This window comes from Lepisma saccharinum, chromosome 5, assembly GCF_977018435.1.
Source record: "Lepisma saccharinum chromosome 5, izLepSacc3.1, whole genome shotgun sequence".
Classification (NCBI taxonomy): Eukaryota; Metazoa; Arthropoda; class Insecta; order Zygentoma; family Lepismatidae; genus Lepisma; species Lepisma saccharinum.
In genome coordinates, this window is record NC_139233.1 from 25,393,909 (window position 1) to 25,417,798 (window position 23,890).

Sequence of the window (23,890 nt, forward strand, 5' to 3'; positions counted from 1 at the left end):
TGGTTGTTTACCAAGGTGCGAGAATTGTGGGTGCAGCTTTGGTGTTTGGTGGGGAGCTATGAGTGCATAGCATAACCCGATCTCTGGTATCTCCTACGACCGAGGGTTCGACGTGCTGACCCTACGTCACCTCCTTACCGGTTGCAGATCTCCACACCTCTAGGCAGGATTGTGGAGGGAGACTGGCAGCTGAGAGATAGGCCAAGGCCCTTCAAGGACTGTCGCGTCACAGATTATTATTACTTTTATATATATTATTTAAGGTGTGGAGTTTACTTTTGCCATTTCACACATTCAGACTCTAATTACATCTACAAACACAAGTCTCACATGTTTCAAAATTCTATACTGAGAGATATTTTGACAATGCAAGACTAGTTCATGATACAGGACTTTAGATACAGTACAATATTAATATACACATGAAAAGTGCTTATCTATCCACATACTGCTTGATTATCGAATAATTAATTTCCATAATTTCACTTATAATTATGTTGAGGCAGGTGCGACACTCACGTAATATAAATTATCAGTACAATATAAAAAGATTTTATAAAATACTTAAAAGTATTTACGTTGGTGAGTACGTGATTTACATGAAACTATGTTTCGGGATATAACTAATCCCTTCATCAGGTAGACATACTATGCCAATTTAATTATGACATTGGCTGAGTCAGACAAGGCGTGGATCAAGAGAAAAGTTAAAAAATGACTTAAGGCTGCTGAATGCGTAATAGTGCCTTATTCCTACCATTATGTTAAAATCCTGATGGGTGTATCCATGAAAACACTAAAACAATTATACTCGGAACATGTTAAAAACCACTTTTTCAGGAGTGGCTCGATGCACTAGACTGAGGAGGCCTCTTATGGAATGTCGGAAGTTGTGCGGTGCGGTGCATTTCTCCTCTTACTTCCTTTCCCTCCCCTTTACTTCCTTGGGTTACGTCATATCTAACTCGAAATCTATTATTTTGCAAAACGCATTAATCACGGCCGAGGTGACCTGGAAGCCGATTTATTCCCTTGCTGTGTCCCACCTTTTGAACATTTTTATCCACTTTTCGTCAATGTTCCCATCCTCTATATTTAATTTATTATTCCTCCTTTGCAGATATAAGCTGCCTCGTATACATTTCTATGTAATGGTTTATGATCAACCATCCTAATATCCCGCTTCTGAATTTCATGCTCTTCTTCAATCGTGTGTTCTGACAGTCCGGTTCTTGGTGTTCCTTCTTTTATATCTTTGTCATGTTCCCCCAATCTAATTTTCATGCTCCAGCCAGTTTGACCTAAATATTCTTTATTACAGGAACATGTAATACTGTAAACCCATTTTTCATCTTCAGTTTTGTTTTTCCTTTCTTTTCCATCCTTTTTATATTGTGTGAAATAATTTTCAACAGTTCGTAGTTTCAACAAAGAAGTACACATCCAAAAAGAGAGATTAGCCATGGGCAACCCTATTTTGGGGATCGCATCGGGGGTATTCATGCACTTCATAGAAAAAAACTGCCCTAGATCAAATGGTAGGAGATATAAATATTTCAGGAAACTATTTGACGAACTGGGGAAACAAGATGCCCGAATTAAATTCACTATTACGCGTTCAGCAGCCTTAAGTCATTTTTTAACCTTTTTAATTATTTTTACCGTACCTCTTGATCCACGTCTTGTCTGATGCAGCCAATGTCATAATTAAATTGGCATAGTATGTCTACCTGATGAAGGGATTAGTTATATCCCGAAACGTAGTTGCATATAAATCATGTACTCACAAACGTAAGTACTTTTAAGTATTTTATAAAATCTTTTTATACTGTAGTGATAATTTTCACTTATAGTTCTCATGCAGATGGTGACAGCAGTCATTGAAATTTATCACATGCAATAAACAGGCATATGGATAGGTAAGCATGTTTTGTGTGTATTAATAAGTTGTAAAGGAAAATACTTTTGTCCCTACCCAAGTTTGCTTGGTTTATCTGACACTGTATCCTCTGGCATTAGGGGATGTTTTTTGAGGCCTGCTGTAGGCAGTATCTAAAAATTGCTGGTAGACTGACACTTCAGTCTCAAAATATAATAATAATTCGTACCTCCTACATTTTCTCTATCATCATCTGACTCAGGTACAGTCTGTATGCTGTACATATCCAGTGAATTATTTGCAATAGAAAGAATGCATGTAGATAGCACCACAGAGAACTATATTCCAATCAAGGTACATAGCAATACTTACTAGTAATTCTCAGAAAGATCAGATTTTTCACTTTTTCAATCAAATAATGTGAGTAAGGGAAATATTTATTCATCATCAAAAGAACTAGTAAGTATTAACAACAAAAAAAGAAAATTTACGATTAAAAATTCATTGAAAAACAGTCTATACATAGAAACTCCAAAGATAATTACATTCATTTCTGTGGCTATCTATTGCATGTTAACTAAAATTACAGTTGACATATGTAATCACTGCATCAACTTTCTAGCTTCAGAAGAAAGAAGGTTCAATATGGGAGTCGTCAATTGCCAATAAACCAAACATCCCATTTTTTTAATTTTTTTTTTTAGATATTTCAGAAAAGTCCGCTAGTGAAGACACCATGGTGTTCCTCGGTAATCCCTGCAGTCTCCTCTGAATCAAGGCTGACAATGTGTTTCCCATCACTGCCATTTTTATGACTTCCTTCCCCTGATTCGTTGTCAAAAATTTGACAAACATTGAACATTATGTCTTGAAGCTTTCCTGGCGACGTATGATGAAAACGATTCTCTTGGGCTATTGATCACATGACTTGTGAAAAGACTTCCAAGCTTTCAAGAGCTAATAAGAGTGATATTAGCTCTCGAAGACTTGGAATCCCTTCTACAAGTCATATGGTTGACAGGCAAGAGACTCTTGCATTGAACATTATGTCCCTACTTTCACAGATACGGTTCTCTTCATCACGATACACCACTTGGCACTGAATAAAAGCAACAATATATTGCACAATGAAACATATTTTCACAATTCAGGAGCAGGATTGCTTCGCAAATACACTACTGCATCTCCAAAGGTTCCTTAGTGTGTACGGTTAAAAATTCTACAACAAAATATGACAGGAACCATAACTTCTTGGTTGAGCCAAACACACAGAAACATAAAATCAATTTATTACAACAAAAATGAAAATTAAGACCGTAAAATTAACATGGAGCATGGTGTCAAAATTCATTTGCAAGAACAAGACTGTAACAGTAGAATGTCATCTATGTATCTCCCATAACATTTGATAACATCCCCTACTTGCTCTAGGGTTGCCTTTTCTATATAATGCATAAAAATGCTGGCTATGATTCCTGATACCAGGTTACCCATTGTTAACTCCTCCTTCTGCCTATATAGCTTATATCGTTAACATAGAAGTAGTTATATCAACCCCTTTTTCTAACAACCATCTCTGTAGGCAATCTGCGGCTTTTTCCCTGGGCAAACTAGGGTACAAATTAACCACGTCGAAACTGCTGATTTAATCCTTCTTTGCGTTCTAACTTTTCTATGACTTTTTTAACTTAAAAGGAGTTTTTAACTTCCAAGGATCTTACTGAACTGTGTAACTTTATTCATTTTCCTAATCCATTTTACTAATGCCTTGGCTAAACCGTATCCTGGATGTTCATACATTTTTAATGTTCCTTAATCCTACCTCTAACCTAATCCTTTTTAACACTTCGTTACGTGGCATAATGATTAGTGCCTAGAGAAAATAAGAACCTGAAGTTGTACCCCGAAACGTTATTTTCAAAACTTCATACTCACTCACGTAAGTAAGTCCAATTTTATACTAATTTGGTATTGATTATATAACGATACATTTCCAATGTAATGATATTCATTTGTGCAGCTATCTACTTCAGCCCTTAGTTAAATACAATTGACAGTAATACAGTAAACCCTCCTTAACACAAACTCGCTTAAGACTAACACTCAGTTAACATGAACAAAATGGTGGTCCTGGCAGGGATGTATTAAATATTTTCGGTTGACGCGAATTTTGGTTACAACGAATTACGAACTATTTTTTAGTCCGTTGCGTCTCATTAGATATCATTTAACACGAACTTTCAAAGTTTTTCATAATTTTTTCTGTCGTTCCTCTGCTAGAAGAAATTGCTCAACAATCTCTATCATCTTGTCAACAATTAACTTATACAGTATTGTGACCAACAAATTTAGATCAACAATGTGTTCGAATATGTTTTTCTATTCTTTAAAACATAGCCAGTACAAGTAACATCAAGTTGACGGGAGTCATGGGCCAAGAGGAAGCATACAGGCAGAGATCTGCAAACAAAACTGAAAATCCCCGGTTAGCACGGATTCTTTTAACATAAACTTGATTTTTCGGTCCCTTGGGATTAGTGTTAACGAGGGTTTACTGTAATCACACCATTACCTTTCTAGCTTTAGAAACAAGAAGGCTCAATATGGGAGCCAAACATTTCCAATTAACCAAACTTCACATTTTTAATTTTCAGATGTTTTAGCCTAGTCTGTTAGTGATAACACTGTAGTATATACCTAATCCCTGTACTTCTCTCGGATTAACTGCAGAAAAAAATGCTCCAATTCCAAGGCGCAATATAACCTTCCACCCCAGATTCAGTGTCAACAATTTATATAACATTCAACAATGCATGTCTACTTTTGTTGTGTACAGTTCTCCCCTTGATCATGATGTACACCCTGGCAAAGGATAATGGACAACAAATTGCAGAAGACAACATGCAGGAACGGAACGTGACAAGTACCTCGGTGTATTTCCCAAGCTTCTTTGCCTGTTTACCATTGAAAATTCAACAACAACTCTCAAGGAATTTTCTGTTCTTGGTTGAGCACTACACACAGAAACATGCACCAGTGCTATTCTTAATACAAAAGTGAAAAAGAACAAAGGTAACACACAGAATAGCACAAGGTTATACAAATGAGTTTCAAAATTATATTTTTAACGTGAATGATAATTGTAAAGGAAAAGACTTTTGCCCTCACCTGGCTCATTTAACCCCATATCTTCTCCTGAGGCATTTGGTCGACTGTTGTAGGTTGTATTTGAACTGCTGGTAAGAGTCACCCGAAGCCCAACACACAATTCTGGCTGGAACACTTCAGTCCCAAAATACACGAATAATCCATCTCTATTACATTTTCTGTACACATCTGACTCAGGTACAGGTCATATAGTCACGGTAATCCAGCGAATGATATCTGTAAAATAAAGGATGGGTATAGATAGCTACACAGAGTTCAGAAATTATTTATTCATCATCGAAAAACCAATAAGAATCAATAAGACAAAATATAAATTTAATAAAACACTAAAATGCTGACCAAGGCACAATTTATTGTAAAATAAGACACTATAAACGTAATGGAGTATTTTGGTTTTATGTAATAGCATTCTATTATTATAGTGAAATAAATAACAAAATATTTAGTGTATAGTATATAACATACATATAGTCACTATTGATATATAACAAGAGAAGAATAAGGAGTAAGTAAATTGTAGAGTAACACAAAATAATGCAGACCGTCACTGTGAATAAAGGTAACAAATATACAAACATTGAACACCACCACACATTTTGGCAACACAAGAGGTGACAAAAAAATTATATTTCACAGATAACGGACAGCACAATTCAGGTTTAAGAAAAGCCTTTCTTAGTTGTGGGTCATAAAGCTGTTGCTACGTCAACCAAGGTGGAATATCAACCTGTGCATTGAGTCACTAATCCATGCAAGCCCCTTGTCCCATATCTCTGCTATGTTTAAGGTGGAATATCAACCTGTGCATTGAGTCATTAATCCATGCAAGCCCCTTGTCCCATCTCTCTGCTATGTTTAGCTTCCCAAGCCTTTCACATTTGTAGCCACCTTCTTTATTCTGTAGAAGAAGAAAAAAGCGAGACGAATATGGGAAAGAGGGCAGGTCATACTATTGCTTGAAAATTCAACGTTAGTGATACAAGTTCCATCCAAGAAGCGGTATCTCCATGGAAAGCATTTGAAATGTCCATAAGTGGAGCAGCACCTATATAATTACATTATGAATTTCCAATACTCAGTGTAATTTTTGATTATTTCCCGAGCGACAAATATTGTTAATATGGCTCCCATATGTACAGAAACATGAAACCAATGTTGGCCTCCCTGATGGAACGGTGATTGTGTAGTCGCCTTGTAATCAAAGGGTTCCAGGTTTGATACCCGGTAGAGGCACATAGCGGTTCGGATCCCACTTTAAACTGTAGGTGCAGTCCCGATTAGCCTTACTGTGCATAAAATGGACTTAAACCACCAACCCAATCAATCAAATATGAAATCAATGTTATTGTTATTACAAAAGTTAAAATTAAAGAACATATTGTAATACATTTCACGAGAGATATTTTTCACATACAACATAAATCATGGAAGAAAAGAAGTTTGCTCTCACAAAAGCTGGCATGGCTCATCTGATACTTTATCTTTTCCCTTGGCATTGATTCAGACAAATGCTTATTGAGGCCTGTTGTAGGCTGTATCAAGAGTGGTTGCAAAATACTTCCACCAAACACACACCAAGCGCACTATATAAAACAATCCATTCCTAATATATTTTTTCTAACTCCACCTGACGCAGGTACAGGCTGTATTCTGTCTTAGTAACACAGAGCATGTTGTTCCAATCAAGGTATATAGTTAATACTTATTCGTAATTCTCAGAATATTTCGATTTTTCATTATTTTATTCAGTTTGGGTAAAGGAAGTATTTATCCATCATCGAAAAACCAATAAGTACTAACAATTCAAGAATAAGGTTTGCTTCTAGATATCACAACAGACCACCTAATATTGGAATGGTTAAATTTAATTTTTGTGAGAACAATCACTAAAATCCAGTGAAATACTATAAACTTCAAAATTCATGATATTCATTTCTGCAGTTATCTACTTCTGATTATTAGGTACTATTACAATTGACGTGAATTCACACTATCAACTTTCCAGGTTTAGAAACAAAAACATTCAATATGGGCACCATTTATTTCCAATTACCCAAAGTTCGTATTTCATTTTTCAGATATTTGTGCATAGTCCATTTGTAATGACTAGTTAAGATTATAATAAAGGCTAAATAAATGTAAAAATATCAAAAAAATGCTGAAACTTTGTTCTGTTTTAGAGTGAACACATTGTTAACTGTACAGCAATATGAAAACGTATTATCTTTCCCCCCCTCTCTCTCACACACACAGAAGGGGGAAAGGAAATGAGAAAAGGGAAAGGGCATGAGAAAAAAAAGGGAAGCAAAGTTGGCATTACAAAAGAAATAGCTTAACAATGACAAGTTTTAAATTTTTCCGAAATTTCATTGTTGTTGTGATCGAACAGATTCCCGTTTAAGATAACAGAACAGAGCTAGTCCAAGTTATTCCTGCTGCAACATGCCTACAGTGAAAGCCGCAAAAAGTAATTTACTTCGACAATGCATTGTTAAGGATTCCCATTTTTCAACAGATGGTAAGGTGTAAGATGAAGTGTGTCTCTTGCACTCATAAAATTCAACTTCGCTGACTTTCCTGCTAGCATTGAACACCTGGAAGGTGCATCACTTCCAATAAATGAAGCAATGAACATCACTGAAACACTTTCAAAGAATGAAGTACCAGGGGCATTCGGCGGTGTACTCTCTTCAAAGGTCTCTAAAGTCCTGGAATGAAATCCTGGATATGTGAAGATGAAGGACATATCTGCAGCTCTCCAAGGAGAAAACGTAAGTGGAGAATTACCACGGGGATCTAAAGAACTTGCATCTATGTAGTATGCACCAATAATTTCATGTTGTGTGGAACAAACCTTTTCTCAATACAAAAATGTGTTGAATGACAATAGGGAATCTTTCACAACAGATAATGTGGGATTGTACATGGTTGTTCATTGTGCAAGACTTCATCTTAAAAAAGTGACGATTTTGTTTTGTGTGCTAACCTTTAACTTGGTATTTTAAAAACTGGAACTTTGAGTTTTTATTAATTTTCTGTATTTTCTAAAAATTGTGTTTTTTGTATGCTTTAAGTTTAGTAAACATGTAATATGAGAAGGAAAATGTGTTTGCAGTATTGATGCTCATGTAAATGAAAAGATTTGTGATTGATTTCATTAAAAATAAAGGGTAGCAAAAAATCCTAAAAAGGGCTAAATCATCTCTTTATAAAGCCTAAAATTATGTTATAAAATCCTGCGAGTCCAGGCCCTAGTAATGACCCACTAACATCCTTTGTAATACTTTCCATCCTCTGATTAACAGGTGACAAAAAAGTTCACTGCCACCATATTTATAAATTTCCTCCCACGATTCCATGGCAAAAAAAAAATCAGCATTATATATAGTGCAGTTCTCTAATTTATCACGACACAACACCTAGTACTGAAAATAATATATTTTAGAAGGATTCACACTTTGGTAATGCAGTAGTAGAAAATTATGGCATCACTGCATGCCCCAAGGTCCCTTTACTTTGTACGGTTGAAAATTCAACTGCAACATTAAGAAAAAAAATTCTAATCTTGATTGAGAAGCACAAACAAAACACGAAATCAACATTATTATTATTAGAAAATGAAAATTAAAGAACATAATGTCAAGAGACATTTTCTTCCTCTGGATATTTTTAATACACAAAATAAACTATAACTGAAAATACTTTTGTTATCAACCCCCACCCGGTCTTGCTCTTCTGACAATAAATCTGGGAAACAGACTAATGCCTGACAGACTGTATCTATAAAATGCTGGTAAGGTCTCCCTAAGTCTGATTTGTGCTAAACAGTAGTTGCTCCATGCAAAACCAGTCTGCCTGGAAATGATATCAAGGTATGTACGTAGTAACACTTATTGGAAATTCTCAGAATGTTAAGATTTTTCATTACAATCAAATAATGTGGATAAAGGAATGTATTTATTCATCATCAAAAAACCAATAAGTATAAACAACGCACACACAAAAATTTGATTTTCGGATATTACAACAGGACACATTGACATGGTTAAATTTCCTCTTGTTTCTCAGATATTTTAACATAGTCTGTTAGCAAAGACACACTAGAATTCTTGGGTAAGCTTGAAAATTCAACTGCAACGTTAAGAGAAATTTTCTAATGTTGATTGAAAAAGCACCCACAAAACATGAAATCAATATTATTGTTATAACAAAAATTAAAATTATAGAACATAATGTCAAGACATATTTTTCTCCTTTGGATATTTTTACTACACAAGATAAATTGTAACTGAAAATACTTTTGACCCAACCCACACTACGTCTTACTCTTTTGACAATAAATCTGGGACACACACTAATGCCAGACAAAGAATGGATCTATAAAATGCTGGAAAGTTGACCCTAAGTCTGATTTGTACTAAACAGTAGTTGCTAAATGCAAAACACGTCTGCCTGGAAATGATATCAAGGTATGTACGTAGTAACACTTATTGGAAATTCTCAGAATGTTAAGATTTTTCATTACAATCAAATAATGTGGATAAAGGAATGTATTTATTCATCATCAAAAAACCAATAAGTATTAACAACGCACACGAAAATTTGATTTTCAGATATCACAACAGGACACATTGACATGGTTAAATTTCCTCTTGCTTCTCAGATATTTTAACATAGTCTGTTAGTAAAGACACACTAGAATTCATGGGTAAACTTGAAAATTCAACTGCAACGTTAAGAAAAATTTTCTAATGTTGATTGAAAAGCACACCCAAAACATGAAATCAATATTATTGTTATAACAAAAATGAAAATTATAGAACATAATGTCAAGACACACATTTTTCTCCTTTGGATATTTTTACTACACAAGATAAATTGTAACTGAAAATACTTTTGCCCCAACCCACACCACATCTTGATCTTTTGACAATAAATCTGGGACACACACTAATGCCTGACAAAGACTGGATCTATAAAATGCTGGAAAGTTGACCCTAAGTCTGATATGTACTACACATTAGTTGCCCCATACAACACACATCTGTCCTTAAATGATATCAAGGTATATACGTAGTAACACTTACTGGAAATTCTCAGAATGTTAAGATTTTTCATTACAATCAAATAATGTGGATAAAGGAATGTATTTATTCATCATCGAAAAACCAATAAGCATTAATAACTAACGAACTCCCTAGCCTTCTTAAACCCGAAGGTTCATGGCTGCAGCAACACAGGCCTTCCATCTTTCCCTATCTTGAGCAAGTTCTATATACTCTTTTCCATCCCTACCGATTTCCCTTAGGTCCATCTCAATGTTGTCCCTCCATCTTCGTCTTGGTCTTCCTACAGGTCTCTTACCATCATTAATGCACACAAATATTTGCTATCGGATATCACAACAGGACACATTGACATGCTTAAATTTCCTCTTGTTTCTCAGATATTTTAACATAGTCTGTTAGTAAAGACACACTAGAATTTTTGGGTAAGCTTGAAAATTCAACTGCAACGTTAAGAGAAATTTTCTACTGTTGATTGAAAAAGCACACACAAAACATGAAATCAATATTATTGTTATAACAAAAATGAAAATTATAGAACATAATGTCAAGACACATATTTTTCTCCTTTGGATATTTTTACTACACAAGATAAATTGTAACTGAAAATACTTTTGCCCCAACCCATACCACGTCTTGCTCTTTTGACAATAAATCTGGGACACACACTAATGCCTGACAAAGACTGGATCTAAAAAATGCTGGCAAGGTCACCCTAAGTCTGATTTGCGCTAAACAGTAGTTGCAACATGCAACACATGTCTGTCTGGGACAAATATCAAGGTATGTACGTAGTAATATTTATTGGAAAATCTCAGATTGTTAAGATTTTTCATTACAATCAAATAATGTGGATAAAGGAATGTATTTATTCATCATCAAAAAACCAATAAGCATTAATGCAAACATAAATATTTGCTATCGGATATCACAACAGGACACATTGACACGGTTAAATTTCCTCTTGTTTCTCAGATATTTTAACATAGTCTGTTAGTAAAGACACACTAGAATTCTTGGGTAAGCTTGAAAATTCAACTCCAATGTTAAGAGAAATTTTCTAATGTTGATTGAAAAAGCACACACAAAACATGAAATCAATATTATTGTTATAACAAAAATTAAAATTATAGAACACAATGTCAAGACACATATTTTTCTCCTTTGGATATTTTTACTACACAAGATAAATTGTAACTGAAAATACTTTTGCCCCAACCCATACCACGTCTTGCTTCTTTGACAATAAATCTGGGACATACACTAATGCCTGACAAAGACTGGATCTATAAAATGCTGGAAAGTCTGATATGTACTAAACAGTAGTTGCCCCATACAATACACGTCTGTCTGGAAATGATATCAAGGTATATACGTAGTAACACTTACTGGAAATTCTCAGAATGTTAAGATTTTTCATTACAATCAAATAATGTGGATAAAGGAATGTATTTATTCATCATCAAAAAAACCAATAAGTGTTAACAACGCACACACAAAAATTTGCTTTCGGATATCACAACAGGACACATTGACATGGTTAAATTTCCTCTTGTTTTTCAGATATTTTAACATAGTCTGTTAGTAAAGAGACACTAGAATTCTTGGGTAAGGTTGCAAATTCAACTGCAACATTAAGATAAATTTTCTAATGTTGATTGAGAAGCACACACAAAACATGAAATCAATATTATTGTTATTAGAAAAATGAAAATTAAAAGAACATAATGTCAAGACACAACATTTTCCTTCTCTGGATATTTTTAATACACAAGATACTTTGTAAATGAAAATACTTTTGCCCCTAACCCCATAAATTTTCTAATCTTGATTGAGAATGAAAACACAAAACATGAAATCAATATTATTGTTATTAGAAAAATGAAAATTAAAAGAACATAATGTCAAGACACACATTTTCCTCCTTTGGATATTTTTAATACACAAGATAAATTGTATTATAAATGAAAATACTTTTGCCCCCACCCCACCTGGTCTTGCTCTTTTGAAAATAAATCTGGGACACACACTAATACATTTATGCCTAACGAACACTCTATCTAAAAAAATGCTGGTAATATCATCCTACGTTTGATTTGCGCTAAACAGTAGTTGCAACATACAACACATGTCTGTCTGGAAATGATATCAAGGTATGTACGTAGAAATACTTATTGGAAATTCTCAGAATGTTAAGATTTTTCATTACAATCAAATAATGTGGATAAAGGAATGTATTTATTCATCATCAAAAAACCAATAAGTATTAACAATGCACACACAAAAATTTGCTTTCGGATATCGCAACGGGACACATTGACATGGTTAAATTTCCTCTTGATTCTCAGATATTTTAACATAGTCTGTTAGTAAAGACACACTAGAATTCTTGAAAAACTAAATATGCTGACCAAGGCAGTAATTTATTTTATTAAAAACATAAACTAAACATAACGTTTCAACCTTCTAGCAAGGTCTTCTTCAGACTCTGTATCAAGTACAAAAGTAACAAGATATAAAAACAGGGCATTATATATACACACAAATATTACTCCCTCCAGACTATTTAGAAAGTTGTTTGGAACTTTCTAGCAGGTGGCTTTCACTTGCCAACTGTACTTTCACCTAAAAGGCTAAACACAATTACAGTAGAGCGTCGATTATCCGAACGTCGGTCAACCGAACGACCGCTTAACCGAACTGTGTACTTGCTCGCACCTGTTACTCTCCCACCCTACCGTCCATCATCCCCCTCACTCCCAAACCAAGTTTCCCACAGTAGTCGCCGCACTGAGCCACCGCTGGCGGAACATTGCTTCTAATAAGGCGCTGCTGACCGACCAAGCCGCCAGTAGCTGTGTTTCAACAATCAGCACACTTCTGTTGGTTTGGCACTGGCTGTAGAAGTAGCGGCAGTATCAAAGCTGTTCACAGCAACAGCTGCGCCAGCTTAGAGTTGAGGCATGCCGCTCCGCGCAGTTTGAAGGATTGTGCGCCCCCAAGAAGAGCTTCTCACGGTGCAAACAGTAACCTTCTGTTCTCTGTTACGACCACTTGTGTGCTGCTGCGTGAAGAAGTGAACTTGACGATACAAAATGCTTAAACGTAAACGTGTTGTCCTTTCTATGAGGGACAAGTACGAGATTGCCTTTGTACGTTACTTTGTAATACTTAAAGAGATGCCTGTTTTTATGAATAAATTTACTGTACAGTACTTCTTTTTGGTAAATAAACATGTACAGTTCATTATCCGAACAAACCAGTTTTCCGAACACCCATGTCCCCCAATTACTTCGGATAATCGACGCTCTACTGTACTTCCATATAGAATGTGGTTGGACTTTTTATCTCACGCTCTTTTTCCTTCATTCTTCTTCCTTCTCCTCTCCTCTTTCTCTCTTGTCCTTTAAAATCTTTTCTAACACCTTCTTCCATTCTTTGTTTACTTCAGTCCCCCATTCCAGTTCATTGCGTCTTCTTCACCTTTCTTCTCTATTTCCTTGGCTTCCTACCATTTCCTCACTAGCATTCTCATCTCCCTTCCTATCTGCTTAGCCTCATCCCACTCTATGTCATGTCCTGTTTCTCTCGTGTGTTTAAATATTCCATTTCTCTCTCTCTCTCTTCAGTTGTACATCATCCCTATGTTGTTTCAACCTGTCTTTCAGCCATTTTTTCGTTTCTCCTATGTACACACTCTGACATTCTTTACATTTCACTTCGTAGATAATCCCTTCCTCTTCGGTGTTTTCCTTTTTCTTGTTTGCATTCTTCGCTATTCATAAGATGCTCCCTCCCTTCCTGTAAGTGTTAATTCCCGCTTTCCTAAGCACTTTGCATATCTTTTCTGTGGTCTTCACCATACTCCTTATTCCAAACCTTCTCTCTTTTTCTTTCTCTTCCTCTTCTAATTCTCCCCTGCTTGTTTTCTTCCTTCTGTTTATGTCCAGTCTATCCTGCTTCTCATAGCTATTCTTTTCCAGCTGTTTCCATAGGCAATTTATTTTGCATTCTTTTCAGATTCTTTCATGCATATTTTCTTGATTCTGTGCTCCATATTCTTTATAAAATTTATTTTTGTCAGATCACTTACATCACTTCTTTTGTGGCAGAATACCCATGCTGCACACTTCTTCTGATGCCAAGCAGTTTCAATTTCTTGTCCTCTCTTCCTTTTCATCAATATATCTAGATAGCTTAACTTGTCTTCTTCTATTTCAAGTTCTAATAATATCCCTCTTTCTTCATTTGGCAAAAATGTCGAGCTGCCTCTTCATTCCCTTCCATAAGCCAAAACAATCATCCACATATGTGCAAAACAGAATTATTTTGTCACCTCCTTTTTCTATCACTTTCTTTTTCCATTCATTCATAAACAATTCAGCCAATGCTGGGCTTAGACTAGAACCTATATTTAGTCCTTCACTCATTAACATTATTTTATCTCCCATTATACTGTAACCGTTATTCCAAATGGTTTGCAGCGCCTTCACTACCCTTTCACTATCCCATTCTCCTATAATTTCTTGTCCCATTCTCTTTTTAATAATGTCCAAAACGTTTCCATAATCATGGAAACAAGGCTTAATGGTGTTATAGAATTCTTGGGTAAGCTTGAAAATTCAACTGCAACGTTAAGAGAAATTTTCTACTGTTGATTGAAAAAGCACACACAAAACATGAAATCAATATTATTATTATAACAAAAATTAAAATTATAGAACATAATGTCAAGACACATATTTTTCTCCTTTGGATATTTTTACTACACAAGATAAATTGTAACTGAAAATACTTTTGCCCCAACCCATACCACGTCTTGCTCTTTTGACAATAAATCTGGGACACACACTAATGCCTGACAAAGACTGGATCTAAAAAATGCTGGCAAGGTCACCCTAAGTCTGATTTGCGCTAAACAGTAGTTGCAACATGCAACACATGTCTGTCTGGGACAAATATCAAGGTATGTACGTAGTAATATTTATTGGAAAATCTCAGATTGTTAAGATTTTTCATTACAATCAAATAATGTGGATAAAGGAATGTATTTATTCATCATCAAAAAACCAATAAGCATTAATGCAAACATAAATATTTGCTATCGGATATCACAACAGGACACATTGACACGGTTAAATTTCCTCTTGTTTCTCAGATATTTTAACATAGTCTGTTAGTAAAGACACACTAGAATTCTTGGGTAAGCTTGAAAATTCAACTCCAATGTTAAGAGAAATTTTCTAATGTTGATTGAAAAAGCACACACAAAACATGAAATCAATATTATTGTTATAACAAAAATTAAAATTATAGAACACAATGTCAAGACACATATTTTTCTCCTTTGGATATTTTTACTACACAAGATAAATTGTAACTGAAAATACTTTTGCCCCAACCCATACCACGTCTTGCTTCTTTGACAATAAATCTGGGACATACACTAATGCCTGACAAAGACTGGATCTATAAAATGCTGGAAAGTCTGATATGTACTAAACAGTAGTTGCCCCATACAATACACGTCTGTCTGGAAATGATATCAAGGTATATACGTAGTAACACTTACTGGAAATTCTCAGAATGTTAAGATTTTTCATTACAATCAAATAATGTGGATAAAGGAATGTATTTATTCATCATCAAAAAAACCAATAAGTGTTAACAACGCACACACAAAAATTTGCTTTCGGATATCACAACAGGACACATTGACATGGTTAAATTTCCTCTTGTTTTTCAGATATTTTAACATAGTCTGTTAGTAAAGAGACACTAGAATTCTTGGGTAAGGTTGCAAATTCAACTGCAACATTAAGATAAATTTTCTAATGTTGATTGAGAAGCACACACAAAACATGAAATCAATATTATTGTTATTAGAAAAATGAAAATTAAAAGAACATAATGTCAAGACACAACATTTTCCTTCTCTGGATATTTTTAATACACAAGATACTTTGTAAATGAAAATACTTTTGCCCCTAACCCCATAAATTTTCTAATCTTGATTGAGAATGAAAACACAAAACATGAAATCAATATTATTGTTATTAGAAAAATGAAAATTAAAAGAACATAATGTCAAGACACACATTTTCCTCCTTTGGATATTTTTAATACACAAGATAAATTGTATTATAAATGAAAATACTTTTGCCCCCACCCCACCTGGTCTTGCTCTTTTGAAAATAAATCTGGGACACACACTAATACATTTATGCCTAACGAACACTCTATCTAAAAAAATGCTGGTAATATCATCCTACGTTTGATTTGCGCTAAACAGTAGTTGCAACATACAACACATGTCTGTCTGGAAATGATATCAAGGTATGTACGTAGAAATACTTATTGGAAATTCTCAGAATGTTAAGATTTTTCATTACAATCAAATAATGTGGATAAAGGAATGTATTTATTCATCATCAAAAAACCAATAAGTATTAACAATGCACACACAAAAATTTGCTTTCGGATATCGCAACGGGACACATTGACATGGTTAAATTTCCTCTTGATTCTCAGATATTTTAACATAGTCTGTTAGTAAAGACACACTAGAATTCTTGAAAAACTAAATATGCTGACCAAGGCAGTAATTTATTTTATTAAAAACATAAACTAAACATAACGTTTCAACCTTCTAGCAAGGTCTTCTTCACTCTGTATCAAGTACAAAAGTAACAAGATATAAAAACAGGGCATTATATATATACACAAATATTACTCCCTCCAGACTATTTAGAAAGTTGTTTGGAACTTTCTAGCAGGTGGCTTTCACTTGCCAACTGTACTTTCACCTAAAAGGCTAAACACAATTACAGTAGAGCGTCGATTATCCGAACGTCGGTCAACCGAACGACCGCTTAACCGAACTGTGTACTTGCTCGCACCTGTTACTCTCCCACCCTACCGTCCATCATCCCCCTCACTCCCAAACCAAGTTTCCCACAGTAGTCGCCGCACTGAGCCACCGCTGGCGGAACATTGCTTCTAATAAGGCGCTGCTGACCGACCAAGCCGCCAGTAGCTGTGTTTCAACAATCAGCACACTTCTGTTGGTTTGGCACTGGCTGTAGAAGTAGCGGCAGTATCAAAGCTGTTCACAGCAACAGCTGCGCCAGCTTAGAGTTGAGGCATGCCGCTCCGCGCAGTTTGAAGGATTGCGCGCCCCCAAGAAGAGCTTCTCACGGTGCAAACAGTAACCTTCTGTTCTCTGTTACGACCACTTGTGTGCTGCTGCGTGAAGAAGTGAACTTGACGATACAAAATGCTTAAACGTAAACGTGTTGTCCTTTCTATGAGGGACAAGTACGAGATTGCCTTTGTACGTTACTTTGTAATACTTAAAGAGATGCCTGTTTTTATGAATAAATTTACTGTACAGTACTTCTTTTTGGTAAATAAACATGTACAGTTCATTATCCGAACAAACCAGTTTTCCGAACACCCATGTCCCCCAATTACTTCGGATAATCGACGCTCTACTGTACTTCCATATAGAATGTGGTTGGACTTTTTATCTCACGCTCTTTTTCCTTCATTCTTCTTCCTTCTCCTCTCCTCTTTCTCTCTTGTCCTTTAAAATCTTTTCTAACACCTTCTTCCATTCTTTGTTTACTTCAGTCCCCCATTCCAGTTCATTGCGTCTTCTTCACCTTTCTTCTCTATTTCCTTGGCTTCCTACCATTTCCTCACTAGCATTCTCATCTCCCTTCCTATCTGCTTAGCCTCATCCCACTCTATGTCATGTCCTGTTTCTCTCGTGTGTTTAAATATTCCATTTCTCTCTCTCTCTCTTCAGTTGTACATCATCCCTATGTTGTTTCAACCTGTCTTTCAGCCATTTTTTCGTTTCTCCTATGTACACACTCTGACATTCTTTACATTTCACTTCGTAGATAATCCCTTCCTCTTCGGTGTTTTCCTTTTTCTTGTTTGCATTCTTCGCTATTCATAAGATGCTCCCTCCCTTCCTGTAAGTGTTAATTCCCGCTTTCCTAAGCACTTTGCATATCTTTTCTGTGGTCTTCACCATACTCCTTATTCCAAACCTTCTCTCTTTTTCTTTCTCTTCCTCTTCTAATTCTCCCCTGCTTGTTTTCTTCCTTCTGTTTATGTCCAGTCTATCCTGCTTCTCATAGCTATTCTTTTCCAGCTGTTTCCATAGGCAATTTATTTTGCATTCTTTTCAGATTCTTTCATGCATATTTTCTTGATTCTGTGCTCCATATTCTTTATAAAATTTATTTTTGTCGGATCACTTACATCACTTCTTTTGTGGCAGAATACCCATGCTGCACACTTCTTCTGATGCCAAGCAGTTTCAATTTCTTGTCCTCTCTTCCTTTTCATCAATATATCTAGATAGCTTAACTTGTCTTCTTCTATTTCAAGTTCTAATAATATCCCTCTTTCTTCATTTGGCAAAAATGTCGAGCTGCCTCTTCATTCCCTTCCATAAGCCAAAACAATCATCCACATATGTGCAAAACAGAATTATTTTGTCACCTCCTTTTTCTATCACTTTCTTTTTCCATTCATTCATAAACAATTCAGCCAATGCTGGGCTTAGACTAGAACCTATATTTAGTCCTTCACTCATTAACATTATTTTATCTCCCATTATACTGTAACCGTTATTCCAAATGGTTTGCAGCGCCTTCACTACCCTTTCACTATCCCATTCTCCTATAATTTCTTGTCCCATTCTCTTTTTAATAATGTCCAAAACGTTTCCATAATCATGGAAACAAGGCTTAATGGTGTTATAGAATTCTTGGGTAAGCTTGAAAATTCAACTGCAACGTTAAGAGAAATTTTCTACTGTTGATTGAAAAAGCACACACAAAACATGAAATCAATATTATTATTATAACAAAAATTAAAATTATAGAACATAATGTCAAGACACATATTTTTCTCCTTTGGATATTTTTACTACACAAGATAAATTGTAACTGAAAATACTTTTGCCCCAACCCATACCACGTCTTGCTCTTTTGACAATAAATCTGGGACACACACTAATGCCTGACAAAGACTGGATCTAAAAAATGCTGGCAAGGTCACCCTAAGTCTGATTTGCGCTAAACAGTAGTTGCAACATGCAACACATGTCTGTCTGGGACAAATATCAAGGTATGTACGTAGTAATATTTATTGGAAAATCTCAGATTGTTAAGATTTTTCATTACAATCAAATAATGTGGATAAAGGAATGTATTTATTCATCATCAAAAAACCAATAAGCATTAATGCAAACATAAATATTTGCTATCGGATATCACAACAGGACACATTGACACGGTTAAATTTCCTCTTGTTTCTCAGATATTTTAACATAGTCTGTTAGTAAAGACACACTAGAATTCTTGGGTAAGCTTGAAAATTCAACTCCAATGTTAAGAGAAATTTTCTAATGTTGATTGAAAAAGCACACACAAAACATGAAATCAATATTATTGTTATAACAAAAATTAAAATTATAGAACACAATGTCAAGACACATATTTTTCTCCTTTGGATATTTTTACTACACAAGATAAATTGTAACTGAAAATACTTTTGCCCCAACCCATACCACGTCTTGCTTCTTTGACAATAAATCTGGGACATACACTAATGCCTGACAAAGACTGGATCTATAAAATGCTGGAAAGTCTGATATGTACTAAACAGTAGTTGCCCCATACAATACACGTCTGTCTGGAAATGATATCAAGGTATATACGTAGTAACACTTACTGGAAATTCTCAGAATGTTAAGATTTTTCATTACAATCAAATAATGTGGATAAAGGAATGTATTTATTCATCATCAAAAAAACCAATAAGTGTTAACAACGCACACACAAAAATTTGCTTTCGGATATCACAACAGGACACATTGACATGGTTAAATTTCCTCTTGTTTTTCAGATATTTTAACATAGTCTGTTAGTAAAGAGACACTAGAATTCTTGGGTAAGGTTGCAAATTCAACTGCAACATTAAGATAAATTTTCTAATGTTGATTGAGAAGCACACACAAAACATGAAATCAATATTATTGTTATTAGAAAAATGAAAATTAAAAGAACATAATGTCAAGACACAACATTTTCCTTCTCTGGATATTTTTAATACACAAGATACTTTGTAAATGAAAATACTTTTGCCCCTAACCCCATAAATTTTCTAATCTTGATTGAGAATGAAAACACAAAACATGAAATCAATATTATTGTTATTAGAAAAATGAAAATTAAAAGAACATAATGTCAAGACACACATTTTCCTCCTTTGGATATTTTTAATACACAAGATAAATTGTATTATAAATGAAAATACTTTTGCCCCCACCCCACCTGGTCTTGCTCTTTTGAAAATAAATCTGGGACACACACTAATACATTTATGCCTAACGAACACTCTATCTAAAAAAATGCTGGTAATATCATCCTACGTTTGATTTGCGCTAAACAGTAGTTGCAACATACAACACATGTCTGTCTGGAAATGATATCAAGGTATGTACGTAGAAATACTTATTGGAAATTCTCAGAATGTTAAGATTTTTCATTACAATCAAATAATGTGGATAAAGGAATGTATTTATTCATCATCAAAAAACCAATAAGTATTAACAATGCACACACAAAAATTTGCTTTCGGATATCGCAACGGGACACATTGACATGGTTAAATTTCCTCTTGATTCTCAGATATTTTAACATAGTCTGTTAGTAAAGACACACTAGAATTCTTGAAAAACTAAATATGCTGACCAAGGCAGTAATTTATTTTATTAAAAACATAAACTAAACATAACGTTTCAACCTTCTAGCAAGGTCTTCTTCACTCTGTATCAAGTACAAAAGTAACAAGATATAAAAACAGGGCATTATATATATACACAAATATTACTCCCTCCAGACTATTTAGAAAGTTGTTTGGAACTTTCTAGCAGGTGGCTTTCACTTGCCAACTGTACTTTCACCTAAAAGGCTAAACACAATTACAGTAGAGCGTCGATTATCCGAACGTCGGTCAACCGAACGACCGCTTAACCGAACTGTGTACTTGCTCGCACCTGTTACTCTCCCACCCTACCGTCCATCATCCCCCTCACTCCCAAACCAAGTTTCCCACAGTAGTCGCCGCACTGAGCCACCGCTGGCGGAACATTGCTTCTAATAAGGCGCTGCTGACCGACCAAGCCGCCAGTAGCTGTGTTTCAACAATCAGCACACTTCTGTTGGTTTGGCACTGGCTGTAGAAGTAGCGGCAGTATCAAAGCTGTTCACAGCAACAGCTGCGCCAGCTTAGAGTTGAGGCATGCCGCTCCGCGCAGTTTGAAGGATTGCGCGCCCCCAAGAAGAGCTTCTCACGGTGCAAACAGTAACCTTCTGTTCTCTGTTACGACCACTTGTGCGCTGCTGCGTGAAGAAGTGAACTTGACGATACAAAATGCTTAAACGTAAACGTGTTGTCCTTTCTATGAGGGACAAGTACGAGATTGCCTTTGTACGTTACTTTGTAATACTTAAAGAGATGCCTGTTTTTATGAATAAATTTACTGTACAGTACTTCTTTTTGGTAAATAAACATGTACAGTTCATTATCCGAACAAACCAGTTTTCCGAACACCCATGTCCCCCAATTACTTCGGATAATCGACGCTCTACTGTACTTCCATATAGAATGTGGTTGGACTTTTTATCTCACGCTCTTTTTCCTTCATTCTTCTTCCTTCTCCTCTCCTCTTTCTCTCTTGTCCTTTAAAATCTTTTCTAACACCTTCTTCCATTCTTTGTTTACTTCAGTCCCCCATTCCAGTTCATTGCGTCTTCTTCACCTTTCTTCTCTATTTCCTTGGCTTCCTACCATTTCCTCACTAGCATTCTCATCTCCCTTCCTATCTGCTTAGCCTCATCCCACTCTATGTCATGTCCTGTTTCTCTCGTGTGTTTAAATATTCCATTTCTCTCTCTCTCTCTTCAGTTGTACATCATCCCTATGTTGTTTCAACCTGTCTTTCAGCCATTTTTTCGTTTCTCCTATGTACACACTCTGACATTCTTTACATTTCACTTCGTAGATAATCCCTTCCTCTTCGGTGTTTTCCTTTTTCTTGTTTGCATTCTTCGCTATTCATAAGATGCTCCCTCCCTTCCTGTAAGTGTTAATTCCCGCTTTCCTAAGCACTTTGCATATCTTTTCTGTGGTCTTCACCATACTCCTTATTCCAAACCTTCTCTCTTTTTCTTTCTCTTCCTCTTCTAATTCTCCCCTGCTTGTTTTCTTCCTTCTGTTTATGTCCAGTCTATCCTGCTTCTCATAGCTATTCTTTTCCAGCTGTTTCCATAGGCAATTTATTTTGCATTCTTTTCAGATTCTTTCATGCATATTTTCTTGATTCTGTGCTCCATATTCTTTATAAAATTTATTTTTGTCAGATCACTTACATCACTTCTTTTGTGGCAGAATACCCATGCTGCACACTTCTTCTGATGCCAAGCAGTTTCAATTTCTTGTCCTCTCTTCCTTTTCATCAATATATCTAGATAGCTTAACTTGTCTTCTTCTATTTCAAGTTCTAATAATATCCCTCTTTCTTCATTTGGCAAAAATGTCGAGCTGCCTCTTCATTCCCTTCCATAAGCCAAAACAATCATCCACATATGTGCAAAACAGAATTATTTTGTCACCTCCTTTTTCTATCACTTTCTTTTTCCATTCATTCATAAACAATTCAGCCAATGCTGGGCTTAGACTAGAACCTATATTTAGTCCTTCACTCATTAACATTATTTTATCTCCCATTATACTGTAACCGTTATTCCAAATGGTTTGCAGCGCCTTCACTACCCTTTCACTATCCCATTCTCCTATAATTTCTTGTCCCATTCTCTTTTTAATAATGTCCAAAACGTTTCCATAATCATGGAAACAAGGCTTAATGGTGTTATAGAATTCTTGGGTAAGCTTGAAAATTCAACTGCAACGTTAAGAGAAATTTTCTACTGTTGATTGAAAAAGCACACACAAAACATGAAATCAATATTATTATTATAACAAAAATTAAAATTATAGAACATAATGTCAAGACACATATTTTTCTCCTTTGGATATTTTTACTACACAAGATAAATTGTAACTGAAAATACTTTTGCCCCAACCCATACCACGTCTTGCTCTTTTGACAATAAATCTGGGACACACACTAATGCCTGACAAAGACTGGATCTAAAAAATGCTGGCAAGGTCACCCTAAGTCTGATTTGCGCTAAACAGTAGTTGCAACATGCAACACATGTCTGTCTGGGACAAATATCAAGGTATGTACGTAGTAATATTTATTGGAAAATCTCAGATTGTTAAGATTTTTCATTACAATCAAATAATGTGGATAAAGGAATGTATTTATTCATCATCAAAAAACCAATAAGCATTAATGCAAACATAAATATTTGCTATCGGATATCACAACAGGACACATTGACACGGTTAAATTTCCTCTTGTTTCTCAGATATTTTAACATAGTCTGTTAGTAAAGACACACTAGAATTCTTGGGTAAGCTTGAAAATTCAACTCCAATGTTAAGAGAAATTTTCTAATGTTGATTGAAAAAGCACACACAAAACATGAAATCAATATTATTGTTATAACAAAAATTAAAATTATAGAACACAATGTCAAGACACATATTTTTCTCCTTTGGATATTTTTACTACACAAGATAAATTGTAACTGAAAATACTTTTGCCCCAACCCATACCACGTCT

General features: G+C 35.2%; 1 long non-coding RNA gene across 3 annotated transcripts in view; it reads right to left on the minus strand.

The window, feature by feature from the left end:
* The window catches only part of LOC145988260 (uncharacterized), a 57,759-nt gene that overhangs the window by 14,163 nt on the left and 19,706 nt on the right, over positions 1–23,890 (minus strand). For all 3 annotated transcript variants that reach the window (XR_014441719.1, XR_014441720.1, XR_014441721.1), the window contains exon 2: positions 5,048–5,263. This is a non-coding gene — a long non-coding RNA (uncharacterized LOC145988260). The remainder of the gene's footprint in view (positions 1–5,047; positions 5,264–23,890) is intronic.